Source organism: Zea mays, chromosome 6, assembly GCF_902167145.1.
Source record: "Zea mays cultivar B73 chromosome 6, Zm-B73-REFERENCE-NAM-5.0, whole genome shotgun sequence".
NCBI classification, from domain to species: Eukaryota; Viridiplantae; Streptophyta; class Magnoliopsida; order Poales; family Poaceae; genus Zea; species Zea mays.
Window position 1 is genome coordinate 163,781,033 of NC_050101.1, and position 27,484 is coordinate 163,808,516.

The window sequence follows — 27,484 nt, forward strand, 5'->3', positions numbered from 1 at the left end:
AATCACCATCCATTCCAATTATGAAAGCGACTAACACACACAGAATATTATACCTAGTTTAGAGAGCACCCTAAACGACTTATAACTTTTAACTTCACAATTTGTGGACATCTAATACTTATAAAATTTGATAGAAGAATTTTATTAACTTTCTAAACTAATTTACCGGGTAACCTGTGTATTATATATATTAGTAAAACTTCCCATTTTTTTAACATCTACAGTCCCGCAAACACCGAGACCTATTGAGATCTCATTCATCCTACGACGTCGACCAAATTACCAAAACGACTCGGAGACGACAACCGGCACGGAAGAGAGAAACTCGACGCGGAAACTCGACATGCCATTGCGAGCAGAGAATTTTCGTGCGCGTGGCAAACAAAGAAAGAGCGAGCTGCGCGTGCGCAAAGAGCTCGACAACCCGCGGCAGGGGCTAGCAGGGTGCGAGCTGCGCGCAGGCGCGCGACGACCATGGCAAGGGAGCAGAGAAAATTGTGCGGATGACTGGAACAGAGATGGCGAGCACGCACGCACAAAAAGCAGAGCGCGTAGAGGACAGGGTACTGTGGCGACGAAGCGCCATAGCTGGAGCAAGAGCGGGACGCGAGCTAGGCAACGACAGCGCGCATGGAGCTTCAACGACGAGCTTGGAACAAGGAGCACAGGGAGGTGGGCGCCGAGCAGGAACGTGCTAGGGGGGGGGGGGGAATAACCGCTCGGCCATGGGTGAGGCGAGGAGCCGAGGCGAGCTTGGGGCATGGAGAAGCTGGGAGCCGCGGCGCGATGGTGATAGCAGTGCCCCACAACGAGGTCGCGGCCAGGACGAGCAAGGAGCCGGGCGCGGCGCTGGGCGATCCAGGACGCGCAGGGAACTTCGTGAGCTGGGCGCGGCATGGGGAGTACTGCAGACGAGTTCAAATTAATTTGCCTGGGATAAAAATCATCCGAGTGAGTCGGGCTTCCGAATTTTGTATTCGCGCGGGCGATGAGTTTAAATAATCACCGGACGCACCGATTTTCGGAATAACGATGTTCCGAACATCACGAAAATTTAGGAGGAGCCCGGATAGATAAAAATGATGTCGAACTCACGACAGACGAAATAGATGCGATATTAAAATCGCGATAGATTAAAATAATTAGACCTTAGTGTCCGTCTTATTCACTGATATCACATGCTAAAATCCATACTCGTTGTCAAGCGGAATATAAACACCTGGGGTGTTACATATATACTTATTATATTTATATGATTCATATTCTTTGTGTTCTCATGATCCATATTGTTATGGATATATTTGAGATCATGATTTCTATGATTAATTATTTGGTATATGTCATCATCATAATACTAATTTATGGAATTAAAATGATATGGAAAATGCCTATAATTCTTAGAGACACTTGGCAAATAAGTCTCAGCGGAATGTACATCGGTAACAGCTTCTTTGCCAAATACTTTTTGTCGGGCACTCGGCAAAGACTTTGCCAAGTGTCACCTGGTTCTCGACAAAGAAAAGTCGTCATCATGATGCCAAGTAACAGTAACGGAGAATTCAACGAGTGTCTTCTGTACCGGCCCTCCGCAACGGGAGCACCAGTGGGCCCTTTTGACAGTCTCTTTGTCTAGTGCATTAGGAGACACTTGACGAAGGTTGCTTCTTTGCCGAGTGCCAGCTGTTCTAGCTCTCAGCAATGGGAGCACCAGTGGGCCCCTTTGACAGTCTCTTTGCCGAGTACCTCAGACACAACACTCGGCAAAGAAGCCTTACCGGTACCCAAGTGTATCTTCTTTGCCGAGTGCTATGGTCAGACACTCGTCAAAGTACCTCTTTGTCGAGTGTTACACTTGGCAAAGTGACCAGAATAACCCATTTTTTCTTTTTATTATTTCATCCAAACAATAGAAAGATATATCACATAACGATCACATATACATCATAGATATCATAGATTCATCACATACATCATACACACTATATATCTCACAAAGACCATAAATCTCACAAATATCACCACATCAAACAAGTTCAGACACAAACATAAGTCTCCAACATCCACAAACATAAGTCTCAAGTATCTCACAAAGTATTACCAACATCAACAAGTTCAGACCAAGTTATCTCACAAAGTATTAACAACACCAACAAACATAAGATCATGTCCACAAAGTATCTCAGTGTGGTGGGTGGCTGGACTAGTTCGGCGAAGGGCTGGGCGATCCATGAGGGTTGTTCGATGCTGCTGATTGTCCCTGCACAAAGAAGGTATTGCATGTGTGATACCAGATAAATATATATCATGTAGGACTTGAATTTTGATACTCATAGGAGTATGGAACTGAGCAGGGTCAGCTGCGGGGAACAACGGAGGTGGAGGAGCAAAACTAGATGTGGCGCCAAGGCTCTGCATGTACCGAAACATCTCTGCCATCCTCTTCTCCATCTTCTCATGTTGCCTCCTCTCATCATCTAGCTAAGCACGTAATATTTTGCCCTAATGTTACGATAATAAAAAGAGAAGGTATATAATAATCATTGAACGACGAATAGATAAGTAATAACCTAGAGTTGTTGTATCCGGTGATGTGAGCTATCCTGTCGAGGTCGTATGGCTGGGATCGCGCTCCTTACTCGCACCTGAGATATTGGGAGTGAACGACGAGTCAATTGCCCCATCGACAATCCAATACCGTCCATGCCTCTTGCCTCCTCCGACCTCATGAAGACATCTCCGTTAATGTCCTCGGTCCTTGGATCGTAATCTGGCCCATGGACCTCCTCTGCCATGGCAGTGGCGGCTATAGACAGCGGGGTTGCTATACGTCTCAGGCTCGTCTTTCGGGTTGTAGGTGACATCGGACATCGTCTTTCCCTTGTGGGCCATCACATACGCCGAAAAGATGGAGCAAGGCTAGCCACCATATAAGGCCGACTGCAAGAAAACCAATGAGATGGTTAGAAATCACGCTTAATCGAAAGTTATATACCTGAATAAAAAAGAGCGTGTACCCATGCTTTTGCATATTTGCCGAGGTTGCGACTGCCTTGGTGGTGGGAGGGACCTTGCATCATCAGACGTCGTTCTCGGCTAGCGTTTTACGCCTCGTCCCACTCAGGCGAGCACCACCTCTGCATCATCTGCTCCCAGCACTGAGGATGCGTGACGCACAAATAAGGAATCATCTACAAAAAAAACAAGTGCACAACTTATCAAAAGATAAAATTAAGCATATTTAATATGAATATTAAAGTTCTATAATTACCTGCAAGTAATGGTCCTGAGTCAACGACATGGTTCGGGCGTCCTAATTGCTCACCTTCTCTCCAAGGACGGAGCCATGGTAAGTGACGATTGCGTGGATTCATGCCTCATACTGCATATCCATGATGAGCTTCTTACAGCTCGTGGTAGCCACCACATCCGCCCTGGCCTCGTATCCAGCCTCGTATCTGAAGAATCTTGCATACAAAGACGATGTATCCATACATTATTTCAAGAATGTGCAACGAATGCGACATATTATACAATATAGTGCGAGGAAGACTAACCCACAGCCCTTGCTTCACCCGCTCCGCCTTGTTGTTGAATTCCCTGCCGTCCTGATCTAATGCATCGGGGGCGACGACGTAGTGGTCGAAGGTGTAGGCTAGACCCGTCACTCCGGCGTACTCAACAAGTCCAGGGAAGTGTTCCCTGCACAGAAGGCCAAGGATGCAATTAGGGTTGCGACCGTGACCCCCTGCATTCTCCACAACCTCCCAAGACTTGTCCAAGTGATAAAGAAAAAGTATTAGTTTCTATTACGAATTTGAACACATAATATGAAAAAGCAGCGACAACATCTAAAGTTACATACCTCTCCCCATCGGGTCGGATCAGCGGCCGCCTGTCACGAATTATGGGTCATTGAGGGAGACTCATAAGAAATGTTCCTCAAACCTGAGACGTCCTACTGAGCGACGTCGTCATCCTACTGCGTCGCATCAACAGCGGTCTGCTACTCCACCTGCTACTAAGCGTTGTCGTCCTGCTTCACCTCCCCGTACGTCCTACGGGTGTTCCTCCTTCCCCTCCTCGTCCTCATCCCACCACCCACCATCTTTGTCCAACAACCTGCAATTAAGAGTATAGTTTAATATAAAAATGGCCAAGAGGGAAAAATTGTCGATGTTTATCAAACGACAAATATTTGTCACCCCTCTTCAACCAAATGAACCTAAGAGCTTCCTTGCAAACTAGTCATGGGAACTTAATGTGAACACATTAGGTGCAGAAAAGCCCATACGGTGGTAAGTCAGGCATGGAGTACTGATACCAAACATGCATTTTGAAGTTTGTCTTCATAGCTCGGTCATACGCCCATACCCTTTGTCCCACTCATTCTTTGCCACTTGCAGCGTCTCTCTCCAAATGTCATGCCCCTATAATTCCCAACAAAATGGCAAAGCTGAATGCTTCATTCGGACCAATAATAATGTTGTGTGTGCCCTTCTGATTGAAGCCAGCATGTTTGATCAACCGCCATCCAACCAAACCACTCCATTTCTTCACCCCTATAATTCTTTGCATGGCTCTCCACCCACATATGATCATCTTCATGTTTTGGATGCCACTGCTATCCCAATATTTTTGTGACCATTGCTAATAAACTCGCACCTCGCTGCACCCTATGCACCTTTCTTGGCTACTCCGTAGAACATAAGGGTTATCGGTGCCTTGACATGACCTCAAACTGTGTCATCAACTCTCATCACGTCACTTTTGATGAGAACTATTTTCCCTTCACTGAACTGATGCCCTCGACACCTGATGACACTAACCTTGATTTTTTTGTTTGAGGTTGACTCTTCCATGCTTTCCATTGGAACATGTGGTATTGCAAGAACTTCAGCACCAACCGTGCATGCCCTGTTGTCGGTGTTTATGACCTGACTAGACACCACGGGGTATCCCATGTGATGCTTTTAGGCAGGACAACGTCGTTGATTGCAACTTGATGGTACATGTGGATGCATGTCGGAACACAAAAGAGTTATACAGGTTCGAGCTGTTGGATTGTGTAATACCCTATGTCTTGTTGGTGTTGAGTATTGAGTTTTGCTAGTGTGTACGAGTTATAGATGAGTTGTGGGCGGTGATGGATGAATTCTCCTATCAATCTAATAATGGCGTGGTTGCTATGAGTGGGTTGACGAGATGATCTTGTTTTGTAGGGTACCCCCTCGGCCTTATATAGGGGACCAGAGGGATATCCCTTACAAGCCATGAAGTCTATTTGATCCTACCTAAGTCTATCTTTGACGTGACAGGTGCTCCTGCTCATCCAGAGTTCGGTCGCCTTTCCTCCGAGTTATCTACTGAGTATCTAGCTCTTCACGTACATGGGAACTGTGCGCGCGAGGCATTAGCGCTCCTTCTATGTCAGCCGCGTATAAATTGAATGTTCTGGTTGTCACCCTTCTTGGTCGAACTCATCCAATCTGGACTAGAGATGGCAACGGGTACCCAAAACCCGCAAACCCGATGGGTTTTACCCGGTATAGAGGCGGGTGTGGAAGCATTTTGTCACCCGCGGGTACGTTATTGGACAAAATCATATACCCATCGGGTATATCGGGTACGAGTTCGGCTGCATAGTACCCATACCCGTCTACTCGTGGGTAATTTATACCCGCCAATTTATATACACAGGCAGTGTCTGACACGTGGGCCATCAAGCAAGCACTCAACGTCTCAACTACTCAAGCTGTCAAGCGGTCAAGTACTCAAGCGGGCCTCAAGCCGTCAGCCCGTCAAGCCAAGCCGTGCGTCAGTGGAAAAAATGTGTGCGTCTGGCCGGCAGAAGAAAACTGCAAACCCTAGCTAGTTGGTTCCCCGGTTCCCCCAAAACCCCAAGCGGCCAAGCCCCAACCCGCCGCCGCCACTGGTTCTCCAATGACAGCCGCTCCGGCTAGCGGGCTGGTCGCCTGGCCGACAGTACCTCGCTCGGTCGCTCCCCAGTCCCCATGCTGAGTCGCTGAGGCATCCTGCTCCTGCCTCCAGCGGTCCAGCCTCCTGCCGTCCTGCTCCTGCATCCAGCATCCATGGCGGTGACCAATGACAACACAAACGACGACGGCCGGTGATGCTTCTTCTTGAACCTCGTTCATCTTCCTCGTCTTAACCTTGTAGCTCCGCATGACCGCATCTTCGTCTCGCCCTTTGCTGATGCCCCGTCGTCCCAAAGGGACGCCGCTGCCACTTCCGCCCTTTGATTGCAAGGGATATATATGTTATCCCTGTTACAATTGTTGCTTCGGAGTCAGCTTTCATCACTGAGGGTAGAGTTCTTAGTGAGCATCGTAGCAGGCTCACTTCTAAGATGTTGGAGGCTCTCATGTGTTCCCAAAACTAGCTTCGGAACAAGTACAAAGGTATACAGTTGGTTTGTTGTAGTCTGTAGAATTCATATTTTATTTATACTCATGCCTAAAATCTTATACATTTGTGTTTCTAGTTGATGATAGGAGCAAGAAACCTGCTACCTTTTGGTCTTGTCTCCAAGACATACAAGAGGGCCTTCAGGTTATTCTTTCTAACTTGTCCTTGTTTAATTATTTCTGTGCCTTCACTGCTAACTAATTCTAAATTTGTTCATGTAGGAGCTTTCCCTTTGAATTAATAAAGTCAAGTCTAAACTCTAACAGCCTATTGCCTGCTGGCTGCAACATCGATGATGTGATTGGTGTCATGGTCACATGTTTTTGGTGCATGAAAAACTAGTTCTTTTGGTAGCCTGGTAGTTGTAAAGTAACGTACATTTAGAGACAAACGCGTGGCTTATGTGCTGTTGTCTACTCAAACTTTATTGTGTGGTTAACCAACAATATCTGTGATGCGGTCATGTACTCATGTGGGCAATTGTTGCTGTGTTCTCAATTTCTCATATTATCCGGTGGATGTAACTTTAAGCCTGTAAGCTGCAACTTGTGAACTTATGGCTTGTACTCATGTGACTATGTGAGGCAATGGCGTGAGAGTGATTTGAACTGCTGTCTTGTACTCTTGCTACTGTTTTTTACCTAACTTAGTTAATATGTATCGGGTGGTTGCCGGGTATGGGTTACCCGTCAAGTAACAATACCCACTCGGGTACGGGTATGGGTAAACATTTCTACCCGCAACTGGGTATGGGTATTGTGTCGGGTACATTTTTTTGTCGCGGGTGCGGGTATGGAAAGACAATACCCGGCGGGTACGTACCCGTTGCCATCTCTAATATGGACGTGGCCCAATGGTACACCTTGCTAGGCAAACCGTCGAAGGCCCATTAGAAAGCCCATGGAAGATTTCCATGCTTATAAAGACCCATGGGATATCTATTTCCCACACCTGCTGACTCCAAGCCACAAGGCACTGCCAGAAGGACAACTCCTCGAGCATCGACTCCCACTATGCGAGCTAAACTAGCCATGCTCGTTCCTTTTGTCCATGTAGGCCTCTCCCCATGGGCCAACGACTGCAAAACTGGCCCATGGGCTGCTAACCATGGAACTTCGCTTGCTGCTCAAGCAGGCCAACCATCACCCACCTTTGACATCAAGCCTCCATAGGCAGTTGTCGGCAGGAGCGGTACATGTCACCCACCTCCATTGTCTGCCCTCTTGTGGTTGATAGCAGTGAGGCTGGCACAGTCTCGGTGCCACCTCCGACTGGCCCACTCAACATAGGCAGTCGCATCGGGCAAGGCTTTTATTTCATCTCCTACGCCACCAAGTCTGCTCACCCAAGCAGCTGTTCCGGTCAGCCATACCGGGTGTGCTCCTCCTGTTGTTCCAGTTCCCGCAGTCATCAAAGCGCATCACATGATCACTAGAGGCAAAACAGGGTTTCACCTTGCAATAGATCAACTAAATCTCCACACTACATCACTCTCACCCATTCCCAAAACTTACAGTGGCGCTCTTGCTGACACCAAATGGCGCAAGGCCATGACTACTGAATTTGAAGCATTGAAGGATAATGGCAGCTAAGATCTTGTTCCTCATCCAGCTGGTGTAAACCTTGTCATGGGTAAATGATTATTTCGTCATAAGTTACATCTAAACGGATCTCTTGATCGGTATAAGTGAAAGGGAAATGTGCCCTTGAGCCATTTCTATAATGTTTTGGTGATTAAATGCCCAACACGATTGATTAAGTTCTTATGTGCTAAATAAAGTAAGAAGTGCAAATCATATAACGAGGTATGTTTCTAGACTTAGTAAATTGGTTTTTGAATACTAACATGTTTGTCTAAGTGCTAGAAACAGTATCAAGACAAGAGGATTCGAATTGAAAAAGGTTGCCTGTGAGCAGCCAACATTAGCTCGTGCCTAGCACACCGGACAGTGTCCGGTGCGCCAGGCTGGCCGACGGTGAACCGACTGCTCTCGGGAAAACGACAGAGGCGTACGGCTAAAATTCACCGGACTGTCCGGTGGTGCATCGGACTGTCCGGTGAGCCAACTGCGCTCGAGGCCAACGGTCGGCTGCGCAATCTGCGGGCGACGCGTGTCTCACTCCAACGGTCGGTTGGGCACACCGGACTGTCCGGTGTGCACCGGACAGTGTCCGGTGCACCAACGGGCCCGGAGGAGCAACGGTCAGATGCGCGAAATATGGAAGGAGATCGTGCACCGAACAGCTACAGGGCCTATCCGGTGGTGCAACGGACTGTCCGGTGCACCACTCGATAGAAAGCAAGGATGGCCTTCCAAATTGATCTCCAACGGCTCCTAGCTACCATGGGGCTATAAAAGGGACCTCTAGACGCATGGAGCAAGACACCAAGCTTACAAGAAACATCCTAAGACATCTAGACTCTGCTTTAACGCAATCAGATCATCGTTCCTGAGATTTGAGCACTATTCGAGTTGTAAACTCCTCGCGCTGTGTTTGTGTGCTCACTTCCTCACTTGTGTGCATCGTTGTGCTGCGGATTTGAGTCTTGCGTGTGTTACTCTCCCATCCTTACTCTCGTGCTTCCTTTGTGATCTCTATTGTAAGGGCGAGAGACTCCAAATTGTGGAGATTCCTCGCAACCGGGAAAGATACTCTAAAGGAAAATACCGTGGTATTCAAGTTAATCATTGGATCACTTGAAAGGGGTTGAGTGCAACCCTCGTCCATTGGGACGCCACAACATGGAAGTAGACAACTGTTACTTGGCCGTACCACGGGATAAAAATCACGCGTCTCGTGTGTTGCTTCTTGTGATTGTTTTGTTCGCACGAGCGTATTCCATAGCCACTTGATTTAACTAACACTTTAATAATCAAGTTTGCGTCTATTTATTCATTTGATTACAGGATCACCTATTCACCCCCCTCTAGGTGCTCTCAATTGGTATTGGAGTCGTACTCTTCATCTAAGGGACTAACCGCCCGAAGAGATCTATCCTAAGGGAAAGGGGATGGTGGTCAACGACAAGGAAAAGGAGTCCATCTTCAACGAGCCAAGAGACGACAAGCCTACCGACTCAGGCTCAAGTCACAAGAAGAGAGAAGGGAAGAAGAAAAGGCGCATCAAGAAGATTATCTACTACGACAGCGATGCATCATCTTCTTCACTAAGGGACGACGACGACGACTCCTCGTCAAAGAAAAAGACGGTCAATCAAAATTATTCTTTTGATTACTTTCACATTCCCTACAATTCAAATGCGCATTTACTATCAATTCCCCTCGGAAAACCTCCACACTTTGATGGAGAGGACTATTCATTTTGGAGTCATAAAATGTGTAGTCATTTATTTTCTCTCCATCCTAGCATATGGGAAATTGTAGAAAATGGGATGCATTTCGATAGCACTGATAATCCTATGATCATTAATTAACAAATTCATAATAATGCCCAAGCCACTACTGTCTTGCTAGCTTCACTTTGCAGGGATGAATATAATAAAGTGAGTGGCTTGGACAACGCTAAGCAAATCTGGGACACCCTCAAGATATCTCATGAGGGAAACGACGCCACTATGATCACAAAGATGGAACTAGTGGAAGGCGAGTTGAGGAGGTTTGCAATGATCAGGGGAGAGGAGCCAACTCAGACCTACAACAGGCTCAAGACCCTAGTCAACAAGATCCGAAGCTATGGAAGCACAAGATGGACGGATCATGATGTCGTCCGACTCATGCTAAGGTCATTTACTGTAATTGACCCCCATCTTGTCAATCTTATTTGTGAAAACCCCAGGTACACCAAGATGACGCCCGAGGAGATCCTCGAAAAATTTGTGAGCGGGCGCATGATGGTGAAGGAGGCGCGATACGTGGATGATGCGCTAAATGGTCCACTGCCCATCTACGAGCCGTAGCCCATTGCCCTTAAAGCAACGAGCAGCAGGGAGACACTACCGAGCAAGGTAGCACAAGTGGAGGCTGCCGGGCTCAACGAGGACAAAATGGCGCTCATCATCAAGCGCTTCAAAACCGCCTTGAAAGGACGCAAGGAATACCCCAACAAGAACCAAACAAGGGGAAAGCGCTCCTGCTTCAAATGCGGTAAGACTGATCATTTCATAGCACAGTGCCCCGATAATGATAATGACCAGAGACAAGAAAAGTACGGGAAGAGGGAGAAGAAGAAAAACTACAAGAAGGCGAAGGGCGAGGCACACCTTGGAAAGGAATGGGATTCTGACTGCTCTTCATCTGACTCCGACGATGAAGGATTGGCTGCCTCGGCCTTCGACAAGTCTTCGCTCTTCCCCAACGAACGCCATACTTGCCTCATGGCTAAGGAGAAGAAAGTACGTATTCGAGATTCCCCAAAGTACTCTTCTTCTAGTGATGAGGATTCTTTCGATGATGAAGTAGATTACACTGACTTGTTTAAAGGACTAGATAGAGCAAAGGTAGACAAAATTAATGAATTAATTGATGCTCTAAATGAAAGGATAGATTGCTAGAAAAGCAAGAAGATATATTATATGAGGAACATGACAAGTTTGTTAAGGTTCAAAAATCTCTTGCTTTAGAAATTAAGAGAAATGAAATGCTATCCTCTGAGTTATCTGTTTACCATGAATCTGTCTCTAGTTTAAAGAAGTTAAATGATGAATTAAAAGTTATTCTAGAGGAAGTTAACAAAACTAGTTCATGTGTAGAGCATATTGTTATTTGCAATAGATGTAAGGATTTTGATGTTGATGCATGTGATGAACATCTTGCTTCTATTACTAAATTAAATAATGAGGTGGCAAGTCTTAATGCCCAACTTAAGACTTGCAAGGTTGATTTTGATAAATTGAAATTTGCTAGGGATGCCTACACTGTTGGTAGACACCCTTCAATTAAGGATGGACTTGGTTTTCGAAAGGAAACCAAGAACTTAACAAGCCAAAGGACTCCCGTTCGCAATAAGGAGAAAGGGAAGGCCCCTATGGCGAGTAGTCCTCAAAGGAACCATGCTTTTATTTATGATAAGAAAATTGCTAGCCGTTCTCATTATAATAAGAGTTATGTTCATGCTGCTTATAATGATTCACATGCTATGTTTGCCTCTAGCTCCACTTTTATTCACGGTAGAAGTAGGCCTAGGAGAAATCATGTTGTGTCTCATGCGCCTAGGGGTATGTGCAATGAACCTTCTACCATTTATCATGCTTGCAATACTTCATTTGTACTTTCATGTAAGAACACAAAAGTAGTTGCTAAGAAGTTGGGATGCAAATGCAAGGGAGACAACACTTGTATTTGGGTTCCAAAAGTTATTGTGACTAACCTTGTAGGACCCAACAAGAGTTGGGTACCTAAAACCCAAGCTTAAATTCCTTGCAGGTTTATGCATTCGGGGGCTCAAGCTGGATTATCGACAGCGGATACACAAACCACATGACGGGGGAGAAGATGTTCACCTCCTACATCAAGAATAAGGATTCCCAGGATACGATCATCTTTGGAGATGGGAACCAAGGCAAGGTCAAAGGCTTGGGCAAGATAGCCATCACTAACGAGCACTCAATATCGAATGTATTTTTAGTAGAGTTGCTCGGGTACAATATTCTGTCTGTAAGTCAATTGTGTCACATGGGTTACAATTGCTTGTTTACAAACGTTGATGTATCTGTCTTTAGAAGAAGTGATGGTCCATTAGCTTTTAAGGGTGTATTAGATGGCAAGCTCTACTTAGTTGATTTTTCGAAAGAGAATGTCGGTCTAGATGCATGCTTAATAGCTAAGACAAATATGGGCTGGCTTTGGCATCACCGTCTAGCACATGTTGGGATGAAGAACATTCATAAGCTTCTAAAGGGAGATCATGTGTTAGGACTAACCGATGTCTGTTTTGAGAAAGACAGACCTTGTGCAGCATGTCAGGCAGGGAAATAGGTGGAAAGCACTCATCACGGCAAGAATGTGATGACAACATCAAGACCACTGGAGCTTCTTCACATGGACATCTTTGGACCCGTTGCCTACCTCAACATCGGTGAAAGTAAGTATGGTCTTGTAATTATTGATGATTTTTCCCGCTTCACTTGGGTATTCTTTTTACAGGATAAGTCAGAAACCCAAGGGACTCTAAAGCGCTTCTTAAGGAGAGCTCAAAATGAATTTGAGCTAAAGGTGAAGAAGATAAGAAGCGACAATGGATCCGAGTTCAAAAATCTACAAGTTGAAGAGTTTCTTGAGGAGGAGGGCATCAAGCACGAGTTCTCCGCTCCCTACACACCACAACAAAACGGTGTGGTAGAGAGGAAGAACAGGACGCTTATCGACATGGCGAGAACAATGCTTGGAAAGTTCAAGACGCCCGAGCGGTTTTGGTCGGAAGCTGTGAACACAGCCTACCACGCCATAAACCGGCTCTATCGGCATCGCCTCTTCAAGAAGACCTCCTACTAACTTCTTACTGGTAACAAACCCAATATCTCTTACTTTTGTGTATTTGGGAGCAAATGCTACATTCTGGTGAAGAAAGGTAGACACTCTAAATTTGCTCCCAAGGCTGTAGAAGGGTTTTTACTAGAATATAACTCAAATACAAAGGCATATAGGGTCTTCAACAAATCATCGGGATTAGTTGAAGTCTCTAGCGACATTGTATTTGATGATACTAATGGCTCTCCAAGAGAGCAAGTTGATCTTGATGATATAGATGAAGATGAAGTTTTGACGGTCGCAATGCGCACGATGGCGATAGGTGATGTGCGACCACAGGAACTACAGGAACAAGATCAGCCTTCTTCCTCGACACTGGTGCATCCCCCAACTCAAGATGATGAACAGGGTCCTCAAAAAGAAGGGCAGGATCAAGGGCGAGCACAGGAAGATCAAGTGATGGAGGAAGAAGCACCATGGGCCCCTCCAACTCAAGTCCGAGCATCGATCCAAAGACATCACCCCGTCGATCAAATTCTGGGTGACATCAGCAAGGTAGTAACTACTCGCTCATGACTAGCTAAATTTTGTGAGCATTACTTGTTTGTCTCTTCTATTGAGCCTTTCAGGGTAGAAGAGGCCTTGCAAGATCCGAACTGGGTGTTGGCCATGCAGGAAGAGCTCAACAACTTCAAAAGGAATGAAGTCTGGAGCCTGGTGCCACGTCTAAAGCAAAACGTTGTGGGAACTAAGTGGGTGTTCCGCAACAAGCAATACGAGCATGGAGTGGTGACGAGAAACAAGGCTCGACTTGTGGCAAAAGGTTATGCCCAAGTCGCAGGTTTGGATTTTGAGGAGACTTTTGCTCCTGTGGCTAGGCTAGAGTCAATTCGAATATTATTAGCCTATGCTGCTCACCATTCCTTTAGGCTATTTCAAATGGACGTAAAGAGCGCTTTCCTCAACGGGCCAATTAAGTAGTAGGTATACGTGGAACAACCCCCTAGCTTTGAGGATGAAAGGTATCCCGACCATGTATACAAGCTCTCTAAGGTGCTCTATGGACTTAAGCAAGCTCCAAGAGCATGGTATGAATGCCTTAGAGATTTCCTTACCTCTAATGCTTTCAAGGTTGGGAAAGCCGATCCCACTCTTTTCACAAAGACTTGCAACGACGATCTTTTTGTTTGCCAAATTTATGTCGATGACATAATATTTGGTTCTACTAATCAAAAGTCTTGTGAGGAGTTTAGCAGGGTAATGATGCAAAAGTTTGAGATGTCGATGATGGGCGAGTTGACCTACTTCCTTGGATTCCAAGTGAAGCAACTCAAGGACGACACTTTCATCTCCCAAACGAAGTACACTCAGGATCTTCTCAAGAGGTTTGGGATGAAGGACGCCAAGCCCACGAAGACACCAATGGGAACGGACAGGCATGTTGACCTCAACAAAGGAGGTAAGTCCATTGATCAAAAGGCATACTGGTCAATGATAAGTTCACTACTTTATCTTTGTGCTAGTAGACCGAACATTATGCTTAGTGTATGCATGTGTGCTAGATGTCAATCCGACCCCAAGGAGTGTCACCTTGTGGCCGTTAAACGAATTCTTTGATATTTAGTTGCTACGTCGTGCTTCGGGATCTGGTATCCAAAGAAGTCTACCTTTGACTTAATTGGGTACACAGACTCCGATTATGCCGGGTGCAAGGTTGATAGGAAGAGTACATCAGGGACGTGCCAATTTCTAGGAAGGTCCCTGGTGTCCTGGAGTTCCAAGAAACAGACATCAGTTGCCCTATCCACCGCTGAGGCCGATATGTTGTCATAGGACAGTGTTGCACACAACTACTTTGGATGAGGCAAACCCTTCGAGACTTTGTCTACAATCTGAGCAAAGTCCCACTCCTATGTGACAATGAGAGTGCAATCCGCTTGGCGAATAATCCTATTGAGCACAACCACACTAAGCACATAGACATCCGGCATCACTTCCTGAGGGACCACTAGCAAAAGGGAGATATCGATATTTATCATATTAGCACCGAGAACTAGCTAGCCGATATCTTCACCAAGCCATTGAATGAGAAAACATTTTGCAGGTTGCGTAGTGAGCTAAATGTCTTAGATTAGCGTAACTTGGATTGATCTAGCATACATGTGTTCTATGCCTTTGATCATGTTACTTTGAGCATTTACATCATTCGTTGTATATTTATGGTGCTCAAGTTGTACAAGTCCTCCCCGGACCTCACAAGTCCATATGCAAATGGTGCACATATTTAGGGGGAGATGTGCTACAACTTGACCCTTTGAGACTAACATGTTTGTTTAAGTACACCTGATGTAGTCTCAAAGGTACATTGAAAGGGAAACTGAACTTGGACGACGCAAAGACTTCCACTGCACTCCGGTATTAGTGTATTTAATTCCAAGTTCGTACTTATGCTCTCATTACCTTTTTCCTCTTAATTGACACTTTTGGTGAGGCAATGGGGTTAAAAGGCCAAGACTGATCCCGTTTTGGTGCTTATTGCCAAAGGGGGAGAAATTAAGGGCAAAGCAAAATAGATCAGCCAACCACTTGTGAATTTTTGAAAATAATAGAGTAAGGATTTGTGATTTGCTCAAAATACTCTTATTGCAAAATTTGGTCTCTTGTGGGGGAGAATTTTGATTATGGGAAAAAGGGGGGAGTTTTTATAACTTGATTAATTTTACTCTTGGAATATCTCTCTATGTGCCCAAACAACCGTGTTTAACTTAAAGATAGGAAAATGAATTTGATTTGCAAAAACAAACCAAGTGGTGGCAAAGAATGATCCAAATATACCAAATCCTAAGTTAAGAGAATTTGGTCTTCATTTGCATTGATGTTGCACTTCTTTTGTTGCTTTTTGATGTGTTGGCATGAATCACCAAAAAGGGGGAGATTGAAAGGGAAATGTGCCCTTGGGCCATTTCTATAATGTTTTGGTGATTAAATGCCCAACACGATTGATTAAGTTCTTATGTGCTAAATAAAGTAAGAAGTGCAAATCATATAACGAGATATGTTTCTAGACTTAGTAAATTGGTTTTTGAATACTAACATGTTCGTCTAAGTGCTAGAAACAGTACCAAGACAAGAGGATTCAAATTGAAAAAGGTTGGTTGTGAGCAGCCAACATCAGCTCGGGCCTGGCACACCGGACTGTCCGGTGGTGCACCGGACAGTGTCCGGTGCGCAAGGCTGGCCGACGGTGAACCGGCTGCTCTCGGGAAAACAACAGAGGCGTATAGCTAAAATTCACCGGACTGTCCGGTGGTGCACCGGACTGTCCGGTGAGCCAACTGCGCTCGCGGCCAACGGTCGGCTGCGCAATCTGCGGGCGACGCGTGTCTCGCTCTAGTGATCGGTTGGGCACACCGGACTGTCTGGTGAGCCAACGGGCCCGGAGGAGCAATGGTCAGATGCGCCAAATATGGAAGGAGATCGCGCACCGGACAGTTACAGAGCCTGTCCGGTGGTGCACCGGACTGTCCGGTGCACCACTCGACTGAAGGCAAGGATGGCCTTCCAAATTGATCTCCAACGACTCCTAGCTGCCTTAGGGCTATAAAAGGGACCTCTAGGCGCATGGAGCAGGACACCAAACTTACAAGAAACATCCTAAGACATCTAGACTCTGCTTTCACGCAATCGGATCATCGTTCTTGAGATTTGAGCACTATTCAAGTTGTAAACTCCTCGCACTATGTTTGTGTGCTCACTTCCTCACTTGTGTGCGTGGTTGTGCTGCGGATTTGAGTCTTGCGTGTGTTGCTCTCCCATCCTTACTCTCGTGCTTTCTTTGTGATCTTTATTGTAAGGGCGAGAGACTCCAAATTGTGGAGATTCCTCGCAACCGGGAAAGATACTCTAAAGGAAAATAACGTGGTATTCAAGTTGATCATTGGATCACTTGAAAGGGGTTGAGTGCAACCCTCGTCCATTGGGACGCCACAACATGGAAGTAGGCAAGTGTTACTTGGCCGAACCACGGGATAAAAATCACGCGTCTCGTGTGTTGCTTCTTGTGATTGTTTTGTTCGCACGAGCGTGTTCCATAGCCACTTGATTTAACTAACACTTTAATAATCAAGTTTGTGGCTATTTATTCATTTGATTATAGGATCACCTATTCACCCCCTCTAGGTGCTCTCAATAAGGCTCTGAGAGCGCCTAGAGGGGGGGGGGTGAATAGGCGATCCTGTGAAAACAAACACTAAATAGCCCAAACTTGGTTATGAAATGTTAGTAAGATTAAAGCCAAGTTGCTATATCAAGAACTCTTCACTTGATTGTTCCTCTAGAGTGAGTATTGAATCTTTGGAACAATAGCACAAGTGATTAAGCAAGAACTCTAGAGAAGAGATCAATCACAAAGAAAAGCGACCCAAGAGACACGGTGATTTTATCCCGTGGTTCGGCCAAGTATAACACTTGCCTACTTCCATGTTGTGGCGCCCCAATGGACGAGGGTTGCACTCAACCCCTTTCAAGTGATACAATGATCCACATGAATACCACAGTTTTCTTTCTTATAGTTGTTTTCCCGTTTGTGAGGAATCTCCACAAGTTGGAGCCTCTCACCCTTACAAAGTTGATCACAACAAAAGCACAAGAGTAAGTGAGGGAAATAAACACACACAAAGACTAGAGTCACAACAGTCCCATGCGCACAAGTTAATAAGAGAGCACACAAAAAGCAACGCAACAAGTCTATAGCTCACAAAGTACTCAAATCTCAATTGCGATGATTCGAATGCGTGGTTGCGGAGTCTAGCCATCTTAGGATGTTCAATGGAGGCTTGGTGTGGTGCTCCATGTGCCTAGGGGTCACTTTTATTACCCTAAGGCAGCTAGGAGCTGTTGGAACTCCATTTGGTAGGCAATTTTTGCCTTCTGCCAGATGGCGCACTAGACAGTCCGGTGCACCACCGGACATGAACAGTGTCTGATCTCCTTCCTTTTCTGGCGAAGCCGACCGTTGAGCCTTTGGTCCCCTTGGCGCACCGGACACTGTCCAGTGCACACCGGATAGACCGGTGCGGCCTAGTGACCGTTGGCTCAGCCACGTGTCGCCTGTTGATCGCGTAGCCGACCGTTGGCGTGGGGCGCTGATGGCTCATCGGATAGTCCGGTGCGCCACCGGACTGTCCGGTGATTTTTAGCCACGGTGCCCTCGCCAATTCCCGAGAGCAGCGAGTTCGCTGTTGGACCAGCCTGTGCATCGGACAGTGTCCGGTGCACCGAAGGCTGGTGCAAGTTTGGCTGGTCTTAGCCAAACTTCTCCTATCCAATTTCATTTGATATAACGAGGTTCCTAGCACTTAGAGAAATATGTTAGTTCCAAAAATAATTCACTAAGGCTAGAGTCATACCTAGATTCTTTGATTTGTATCTCTCAACCACTTAGCACATATTAATCACAATAACATGTGTTGGACATCTAATCACCAAAACATTTATAGAGATGGGCCAAAGGCACATTTCCTTTCCAGGCTCGTTGAGTTCTATGGGGCTTCACTCAGTGTCCTAGTATTGACTTCGATGATACTTTCGGTCTCATTGTCAAGCCAGCAACCATTCAGACAGTTCTTACTCTAGCTCTCTCTCGCGACTAGCCGGTTCATCAACTTGATGTCAACAATGCATTTCTTCATGACACCCTGTCTGAGACCGTGTACTGTGTTTTGCCTTCTATATTTGTTTATCCAACTCATTTGGACCATGTTTGGTACCTAAACAAATTTCTTTATGGCTTGAAGTAGGTGCCCCGTGCATGGTTCCATCGATTTTCTACACATCTCCTCTCATTGGGTTTTGATGTAGCTCAGTCTTATACATCACTATTCATATTTCACTGTGGCAGTGAGACTGTCTACCTACAACTGTATGATGATGATATCGTCCTCACTTCCTCGCCAACATATCTGCTACGTCGCACCATTGTTGCCTTGCAGCAAGAATTTCCTCTAAAAGATCCCCAACCCCTACATCATTTTCTTGGATTGTCTATGACTAAACAACATGGCACCATGTAGCTATCTCGACATCACTACATCTTCGAAATCCTTGAGCGTGCTGGTATGTCTGAATGCAAGCCTTGCAGTACTCCTATTGATACTCAGTCAAATCTCTCACCCGTAGAAGACCCTAACAATGCCACCGATTACCACAACATTACTAGTGCCCTATGGTACCTCACTTATAGTTGTCTAGATATTGCTTATGCTATCCAGTAGACATGCTTATTTATGCATAACACGTAGGCTCCCCACCTTTCATTGGTCAAATGGATCCTTCATTGTCTTCGTGGCACTCTTGATTACGGTCTAGCTATTCTGATATTCATAAGTCTACTTCAGGATACGATGTTTTCTTGGCGATAACTCAATTAAAGGATTGACAGGTGTTGCTAAGTGTTGAACATGTGCTTAATGCAAAGCTTATAGAGTTCAACACAAGAGATCAGGTGTGATGGTCCAAATATTGAGATGAAATTGGACAACAGACATCACAAGCTAAGTGAAGATGAACATCGCTTATGTGAGACTCAGTGTGCATAACTTGGAGACAACTGATCAAGCCAAGGATGGAGGCAATAAGAACTTTGATGTATCGAGTGCATGGGAGAAAGTCAAGGAGACCGAGGTACCTAAAGCTAGGGGTGAGGAAAATACTTGCAAAGTCAAGGTTGATCAAGTTGAGAAGAGCTATGGTGCATCGAGGATCACTACCTAAGGGCATGATTTATAACCAATGGGGTAATACCTATGGTTATGTCGTGTAATTCATAAGGCTCAAGATCAAGATTAAAGAGTAGGACAATGTCAATAAAAGGAGGAGTAGTGTCAAAGGCAGAACATGGAAGCAAACCCAAAAGAGCTAAGTTCACTCTAACCTTTAGTTTGGGTTGTTCCTGTGTTTGAATATGCTCTATGTGATCATTGCAGGGTGTTGCAGCTCATAGATGGCAATCTAGATCAAGTCAAGTCAACTTGACGATTTGGAATCCAACATCGACCTCAAATAGGCCAAAAAGGGCGAAACAATGAAGAAGGTTAAGTATGCAAGGTTTGCGTGTTTAACTAAGTTGCACACACCTTCTTCAATGCATATGACACTTTAGTTTTGCTCTCTAACCATGTTTGTAGAGAAAGTGTCATTTGGGTTTCTGTTTGAGGAGAAAGAGAAAAGCTAAGAGGAGAATGGAAACAGGTAACCACTTAGCCAATTGGATTATACTCTAAATGGTCGGTTGGAAAGGGAGGGAGTGAAGAAGAAGACAAAGAAGAAAGCAAGTGATCAATAAGCAAGTGAAGAGAACAGCCAGGGCAAGCAGGCTATTTATAGAGGCTGGGGGTGACCATCCACTTCCTACTTCGTTCGCCGAACAGTCGCAAGAATTCAATAAGCAATTCAAGCCGCCTGAAAATGAGTCAGGCAATAGACGTCGCTTCGCGTAACACGGCACCGGTTGGACCTAAGTCAACTGCTCAGGCAAATGATTACACCTCTCGGTCACATCAAGTTACTACCCCAGGACAGCGTGGTAAACACTTTGCGTACCAAGACACCCCTTGGGCACACCCATTGGGTGTGTCGCCCAGAATTTTCAAAGATTTTCTGAAGAAGCGATATCCACAAAATATACGCAATGAATATACCATGACAAAAGGAGGAGATCGACTGAGATGGAAGGAAGTCCAAATGTGGCTACTGAAGCGCAAGTCTAATCAACAGAAGCATTGAAGCACAGAGCAGGGTGATGTCCAGCTGAGAGCCATCTGCCTCAACTAGCCAGACGTCTAATCTGTCACCAATCAAATTAATTTCAGACCTAATAAGGCATGGACAGATGGCATCGTTTGAATTTCTGAAGCATGAGATGAAGACCTTTGAATGGATTATTTCTAAAATCCACTCAAAGCTCGGGGGCTACACCCATTGGGTGCACCACCCAATAAATTTATAGTCCCATGAAAATAAAATGCTGATTTCTAAAGCATGAGATGAAGACCTTTGAATGGATTATTTCTAAAATCCACTCAAAGCTTGGGGGCTACACCCATTGGGTGCACCTTCGGTGCACCCAATAGATTTATAGTCCCATGAAAATAAAATGCTGATTTCTAAAGCATGAGATGAAGACCTTTGAATGGATTATTTTTAAAATCCACTCAAAGCTCGGGGCTACATCCAATGGGTGCACCTTCGGTGCACCCATCGGCAGAACACAAATCAGGCCATATAACAAAACCATAAGTCGGACCAAGAATCTTTGCGCTGATTATTTCAAAATCAACTCAAAGATTGGGGGCTTGTGGAGGACAAATATCCCCCGGGTCCACTAGAAGTCAAAAGGGCCTCGCGCGGGGCCTTGGGACAGTTACCCCGCAATCCATTGAATCATGCGGAATGGGCCGACCTGAGGAGGCAACGGATTCAAGCCCAAGTAATCCGTTGAATCGTGCACTATCCAAAGAAACCGTCTGACTTTCCCGCGCACGACGCCCTCAAATGACGAGGCGGATTAGGGATGAGACGGCGAGATTTTTAGAAGATTAGTTCAGTCGGTTCACTATTATTTAGCAGACATGTGATCCTCATGTGCGTATGGAGTGCCCCACGGTCGTGTATATAAGGCTCTGGGGGTACCCCATCGTTTTGATGGACCATCGACCTATCTCATTAGCTTTTCTCCATTCAGGAGACATTGCTTGTAACCCATCACATATAGATCCACCCTAGGAAGTAGGGTATTACGCCTCTCCAAGTGGCTCGAACATGCAGAAAATCGCTTGTCCCTCTCCCGTGCCTCCAGCACGAACCATTGAGTTACAGTCAACAACATCGTCCTACCCAAAAGCACCGCAAGGGTAACCCTAGGTGTGCGGTCGGACTCTAAACACCGAAAGGAAAGTCCTCCAAAGAGTTGAATTTGATTGGAGAAAAGATGGAGAAAATAGCCCTCACTACAGCCTGACTGGGCACACCGGACCATCTACACGAGTGGTCTAGTGGTGCACCAGACCGACTGAGCAGGCTCAAGTAGACTGGTGCACCGGACCGCCTGTACATGAATAGTGAAATCTTGGATTTTATTTATAAAAAACGTCGGAGCTCCACTGTTCATGGTCCGGTGGCACACTGGACCGCCCTCCAACGGCTCTCTCCAACAGGTGATGGCGACATAACGGCTAGCTGACATGGCACCCGGTCCGATGGTGCACGGGATTGGTCTAGCGCCCGTCAGCTATGGAAGGTGGTAATCAGATTGCGGACTAGGGGCACGTGGACCCGGTCCGATGGTGCACCAGACTAGTCCAGTGCTCCCATAGACAGCTGGGATTTGGCATCTTTTTGCAAGGAAGGGGCAATGGCTAGGGACTCATTTAGGGCTATAAAAGGATCTCCTATGCATCCATATTCAAACCCCAAGTCTCCTAAGTGCCGCAACCAAGTGTAGACACATTTAAAGGGAAATATGCCCTTGGGTCATTTCTATAAATGTTTTGGTGATTAGATGTCCAACACATATTATTTTGGTTGATATAAGTTAAGTGTCAAAGAGATGCTAATGGAAAAACAAGGTATGATTCTATCCTTAGTAAATTGTTTTTGGTACTAATATTATTCTACTAAGTGCTAGGAACCTTGTCAAATCGAGAGAAATCGGATTGGAGAAGTTTGGCTAAGTCCAGCCAAACTTGCACCAGCCTACGGTGCACCAGACTATCCGGTGTGCACCGGACAGTGTCCAGTACCTAGGCTGGCGCCCCGGCGAACATGCTGCTCTCGGGAAAAACTCAGCGCGCCGCGACAATAATTCACCAGACTGTCCGGTGTGCACCGGACTGTCTGGTGAGCCAGCCGCGCCCATGCCAACGGTCGGTCGCGCGATTAGCGGGCGACACGTGGACTTCGCCAACGGTCACTAGGTCGCACCGGACTGTCCGATGTGCCATAGGGGCTGGTGGCTGCAATGGTCGGCTTCGCCAGAAAGGAAGGAAATCGTGCACTGTTCACTGTCCGGTGGTGCACCAGACTGTCCGGTGCACCCAAGGACAGAAGGCAACTAAAGCCTTCCAAATGGAGTTCAAACGGCTCCTAGCTACCTTGGGGCTATAAAAGGGACCCCTAGGCGCATGGAGCAGTACACCAAGCACCCTTGAACATCCTAAGATGCCGAGACTTCGCATTCACGTATCTGGTTCATTGTGATAAATATTCGAGCACTTCTTTGAATTGTAACTCCGTTGTGCTGCTTTCGTGTGCTCGTTCTTGTCTTGTGTGCGTGTTGTTGTTGCAACTCTCGCTCTTGTGTGTGCTGCTAATCCTCCCTTACTCTTGTGTTCATTTGAGACCATTTGTGTAAGACGTGGGTAAAAGGGAAATGTGCCCTTGGGCCATTTCTATAAATATTTTGGTGATTAGATGCCCAACACATATTGTTTTATGGTGATGTGTGCCAATTATTAAAGAGATGCAAATAAAGAATAAAGGTAAGATCTAGATGCTTAGTAAATTGTTTTATATGGTAAACACTCTTGTCTAAGTGCCAGGGACTCAGCTAAGTAAAGGCCAAAAAAGTCAAAGGAAGACGAACAAAGGATCGAAGAAAAGGGTGCTGACTGCGCAGCACCGGACGGTCCGGTGCCATTCACTGGACAGTCCGGTGCATGGTCTACGCAACTCGTCACTCTTGGGTTTTTTCTTGGCTATGTCGGCTATAAATCACCGGACGGTCCTGTGCTCCAGCCGTGCAACGGCTACATGCCACGCCGATAAGAGCCAACGGTCATATGGCGCACTAGACGGTCTGGTGCCCCACACCGGACGGTCTGGTGCCCCACAGAAAAGGAAACCAGCCAATCAAGGGATTCTCTGCCGCGTCCTATGCTCGTACTGTTCACTGTCCGGTGTGCACCGGACAGTCCGGTGCAAATACGAACAGAAGGCAAGAATTGCCTACCAAATGGAGTTTCAACTGCTCCTAGTTGCCTTGGGGCTATAAAAGGGACCCCTAGGCGCATGGAGCACTACACCAAGCCTCCATTGAACATCCTAAGATGCCTAAACTCCGCATATACGCATTCAGATCATCGTGACTGAGATTTGAGCACTAAGTGTGTTGTGAACTTGTTGCACTGTTCTTGTGTGCTCTCTTCTTGACATGTGTGTGTATTGTTGTTGTGATTCTGGCTTGTGTGTGTGTTTCTTTCTCGCCCCGACTCTTGTGGTTTTTCTTGTGAACAACATTGTAAGGGTGAGAGGCTCCAACTTGTGGTGATTCCTCACAAACGGGAAACATCACTAAGGAAGAAAACCGTGGTACTCAAGTTTGATCGTTGGATCACTTGAGAGGGATTGAGTGCAATCCTTGACCGAAGGAGGACACCACAACGTGGAGTAGGCATTGGCCGAACCACGGGATAAAATCATCGTGTCTCTTGTGTCATCTTTATTGTGATTGGTTTCTCTTCTTGAGTTCTCACTTAATCACTTGTGCTATTGTTCCTAAGTTTAATACTCATTCTAAGGAACAATCAAGTGAAGAGTTCTCGCTATAGCATCTCGGTTTTGATCTGACTAACATTTCATAACCAAGTTTGGACTATTTAGTATTTGATTTTACAGGATCACCTATTCACCCCCCTCTCTAGGTGCTCTCAATTGGTATCTGAGTCGTACTCTTCATTTAGGGACTAACCGCCCGAAGATATAGATCCTAAGGGTAAGGGGATGGTGATCAACAACAAGGAGAAGGAGTCCCTCTTCAACGAGCCAAGAGATGACAAGTCCACTGACTCAAGCTTGAGTCACAAGAAGAGGGATGGAAAGAAGAAGAGGCGCATCAAGAAGATCATCTACTACGACAGCGACACCTCCTCTTCTTCACCAAGGGACGACGAGGACGAAGACTCTTCGTCGAAAAAGAAAACGATTAATCAAAATTATTCCTTTGATTATTCTCGCATTCCTTACAATTCAAATGCCCATTTACTCTCTATTCCACTTGGAAAACCCCCAAACTTTGATGGAGAGGACTACTCATTTTGGAGTCACAAAATGCGTAGTCACTTATTTTCTCTCCATCCTAGTATTTGAGAAATTGTTGAAAATGGAATGCATTTCGATAGTACTGACAATCCTGTATTTGTAAATGAGCAAATTCATAAAAATGCCCAAGCCACTACTGTTTTGCTAGCATCTCTATACAGGGATGAATATAACAAAGTGAGCGGCTTGGACAATGCCAAGCAAATATGGGATACCCTCAAGATCTCTCATGAGGGTAATGACGCCACCATGATCACCAAGATAGAACTGGTGGAAGGCGAGCTGGGGAGATTCGCCATGATAAGGGGAGAAGAGCCAACACAAACGTACAACAGGCTCAAGACCCTTGTCAACAAAATCCGAAGCTACGGAAGTACAAGATGGATGGATCATGACGTCGTCCGACTCATGCTAAGGTCATTTACAGTTATTGATCCTTATCTTGTAAACCTTATTCGTGAGAACCCCAGGTACACCAAGATGACGCCCGAGAAATTCCTCAAAAAAATCGTGAGCGGGCGCATGATGGTGAAGGAAGCAAGGTACGTGGACGATGCATTAAATGGATCGCTTCCCTTCTACGGGCCGCAGCCCGTTGCTCTCAAAACAACCAGCAGCAAGGAGGCGCTACCTAGCAAGGTAGCACAAGTGGAGGCTGCTGGGCTCAACGAGGACGAAATGGCGCTCATCATCAAGCGCTTCAAGACCGCCTTGAAAGGACGCAAGGAGTACCCTAGCAAGAACAAATCAAGGGGAAAATGCTCCTCCTTCAAATGCGGTAAGTCTGGTCATTTCATAGCACAATGTCCCGATAATAACAATGACTAGGCACAAGAAAAGCATGGGAAGAAGGAAAGGAAGAAGAACTACAGAAAAGCTAAGGGCGAGGCGCACATTGGAAAAGAGTGGGACTCCGACTGTTCTTCATCCGACTCCGATGATGAAGGACTAGCTGCCTCGGCCTTCAACAAGTCTTCACTCTTTCCCAACGAACGACACATGTGCCTCATGGCTAAGGAGAAAAAGGTACGTATTCGAGATACCCCTAAGTATTCTTCTTCTAGCGATGAGGAATCTTCTGACGATGAAATAGATTATAGTGATTTATTTAAAGGATTAGATAGATCTAAGGTAGATAAAATAAATGAATTAATTGATGCTCTTAATGAAAAAGATAGACTTCTAGAAAAGCAAGAAGATATACTTAATGAGGAACATGATAAGTTTATTAATGTTCAAAAATCTCTTGCTATAGAAATTAAGAGGAATAAATTGTTGACTTCTGAATTGTCTACCTGTCAGGATTCTATTTCTAGTCTAAAAAATTTGAATGTTCATTTAAATACTAAGCTCAAAAAGCTAATGTAGCTAGTTCATGTGTAGACCATGTTGTTATCTGCAATAGGTGTAAAGATTTTAATGTTGATGCTTGTAATGAACATGCCTCTACTATTATTAAATTAAACAATGATGTTGCAAGTCTTAATGCTCAACTTAAGACTTGCAAGGATAACTATGAGAAACTAAATTTTGCTAGGGATGCCTACACCATTGGTAGACACCCCTCAATTAAGGATGGACTTGGTTTCCAAAAGGAGACCAAGAACTTAACAAGCCAACAGACTTCCAGTCTCACCAAGGAGAAAGGGAAGGCTCCTTTGGCTAGTAGTTCTCAAAAGAACCATGCCTATCTGTATAAGAAAATTCCTAATGTTGCTCATCATGACAGGTGTCATAATCATCCTATAATTTTCCTGTATATCATGATGATGTATTTAATTCTCATGCCTTGTTTGCAACTAGCTCCACTCATGCTCATGGTAGAAGTAGGCCTAGGCGTAATCATACTATTTCTCATGCGCCTAGGAAAGTATGCACTGGTCCAACTACTATTTATCAAACATGTAATTCTTCTTTTGTATTGTCATGTAAAAAGGCTAAAGTAGTTGCTAGAAAATTGGGATCTAAATGCAAGAGAGACAAAACTTGCATTTGGGTTCAAAAATCTGTTGTAACTAACCTTGTAGGACCCAACAAGAGTTGGGTACCTAAAACCCAAGCTTAATTACCTTGCAGGTTTATGCATCTGGGAGCTCAAGCTGGATTATTGATAGCGGATGCACAAACCACATGATGGGGGAGAAGAAAATGTTCACCTCCTACGTCAAGAACAAGGATTCCCAAGATACTATCATCTTTGGAGATGGGAACCAAGGCAAGGTTAAGGGCTTAGGCAAAATAGCCATCACAACTGAGCATTCGAACTCTAATGTGTTTCTAGTAGAATCGCTCGGGTATAATTTATTGTCTGTAAGTCGATTATGTCATATGGGCTATAATTGTTTATTTACAAATATTGATGTATCTGTCTTTAGAAGGAGTGATGGTTCATTAGCCTTTAAGGGTGTATTAGACAACAAGCTCTACTTAGTTGATTTCTCAAAAGAGACTGCCGATCTAGATGCATGCTTAATCGCTAAGACTAATATGAGTTGGCTCTGGCACCACCGTCTAGCACATGTTGGGATGAAGAACCT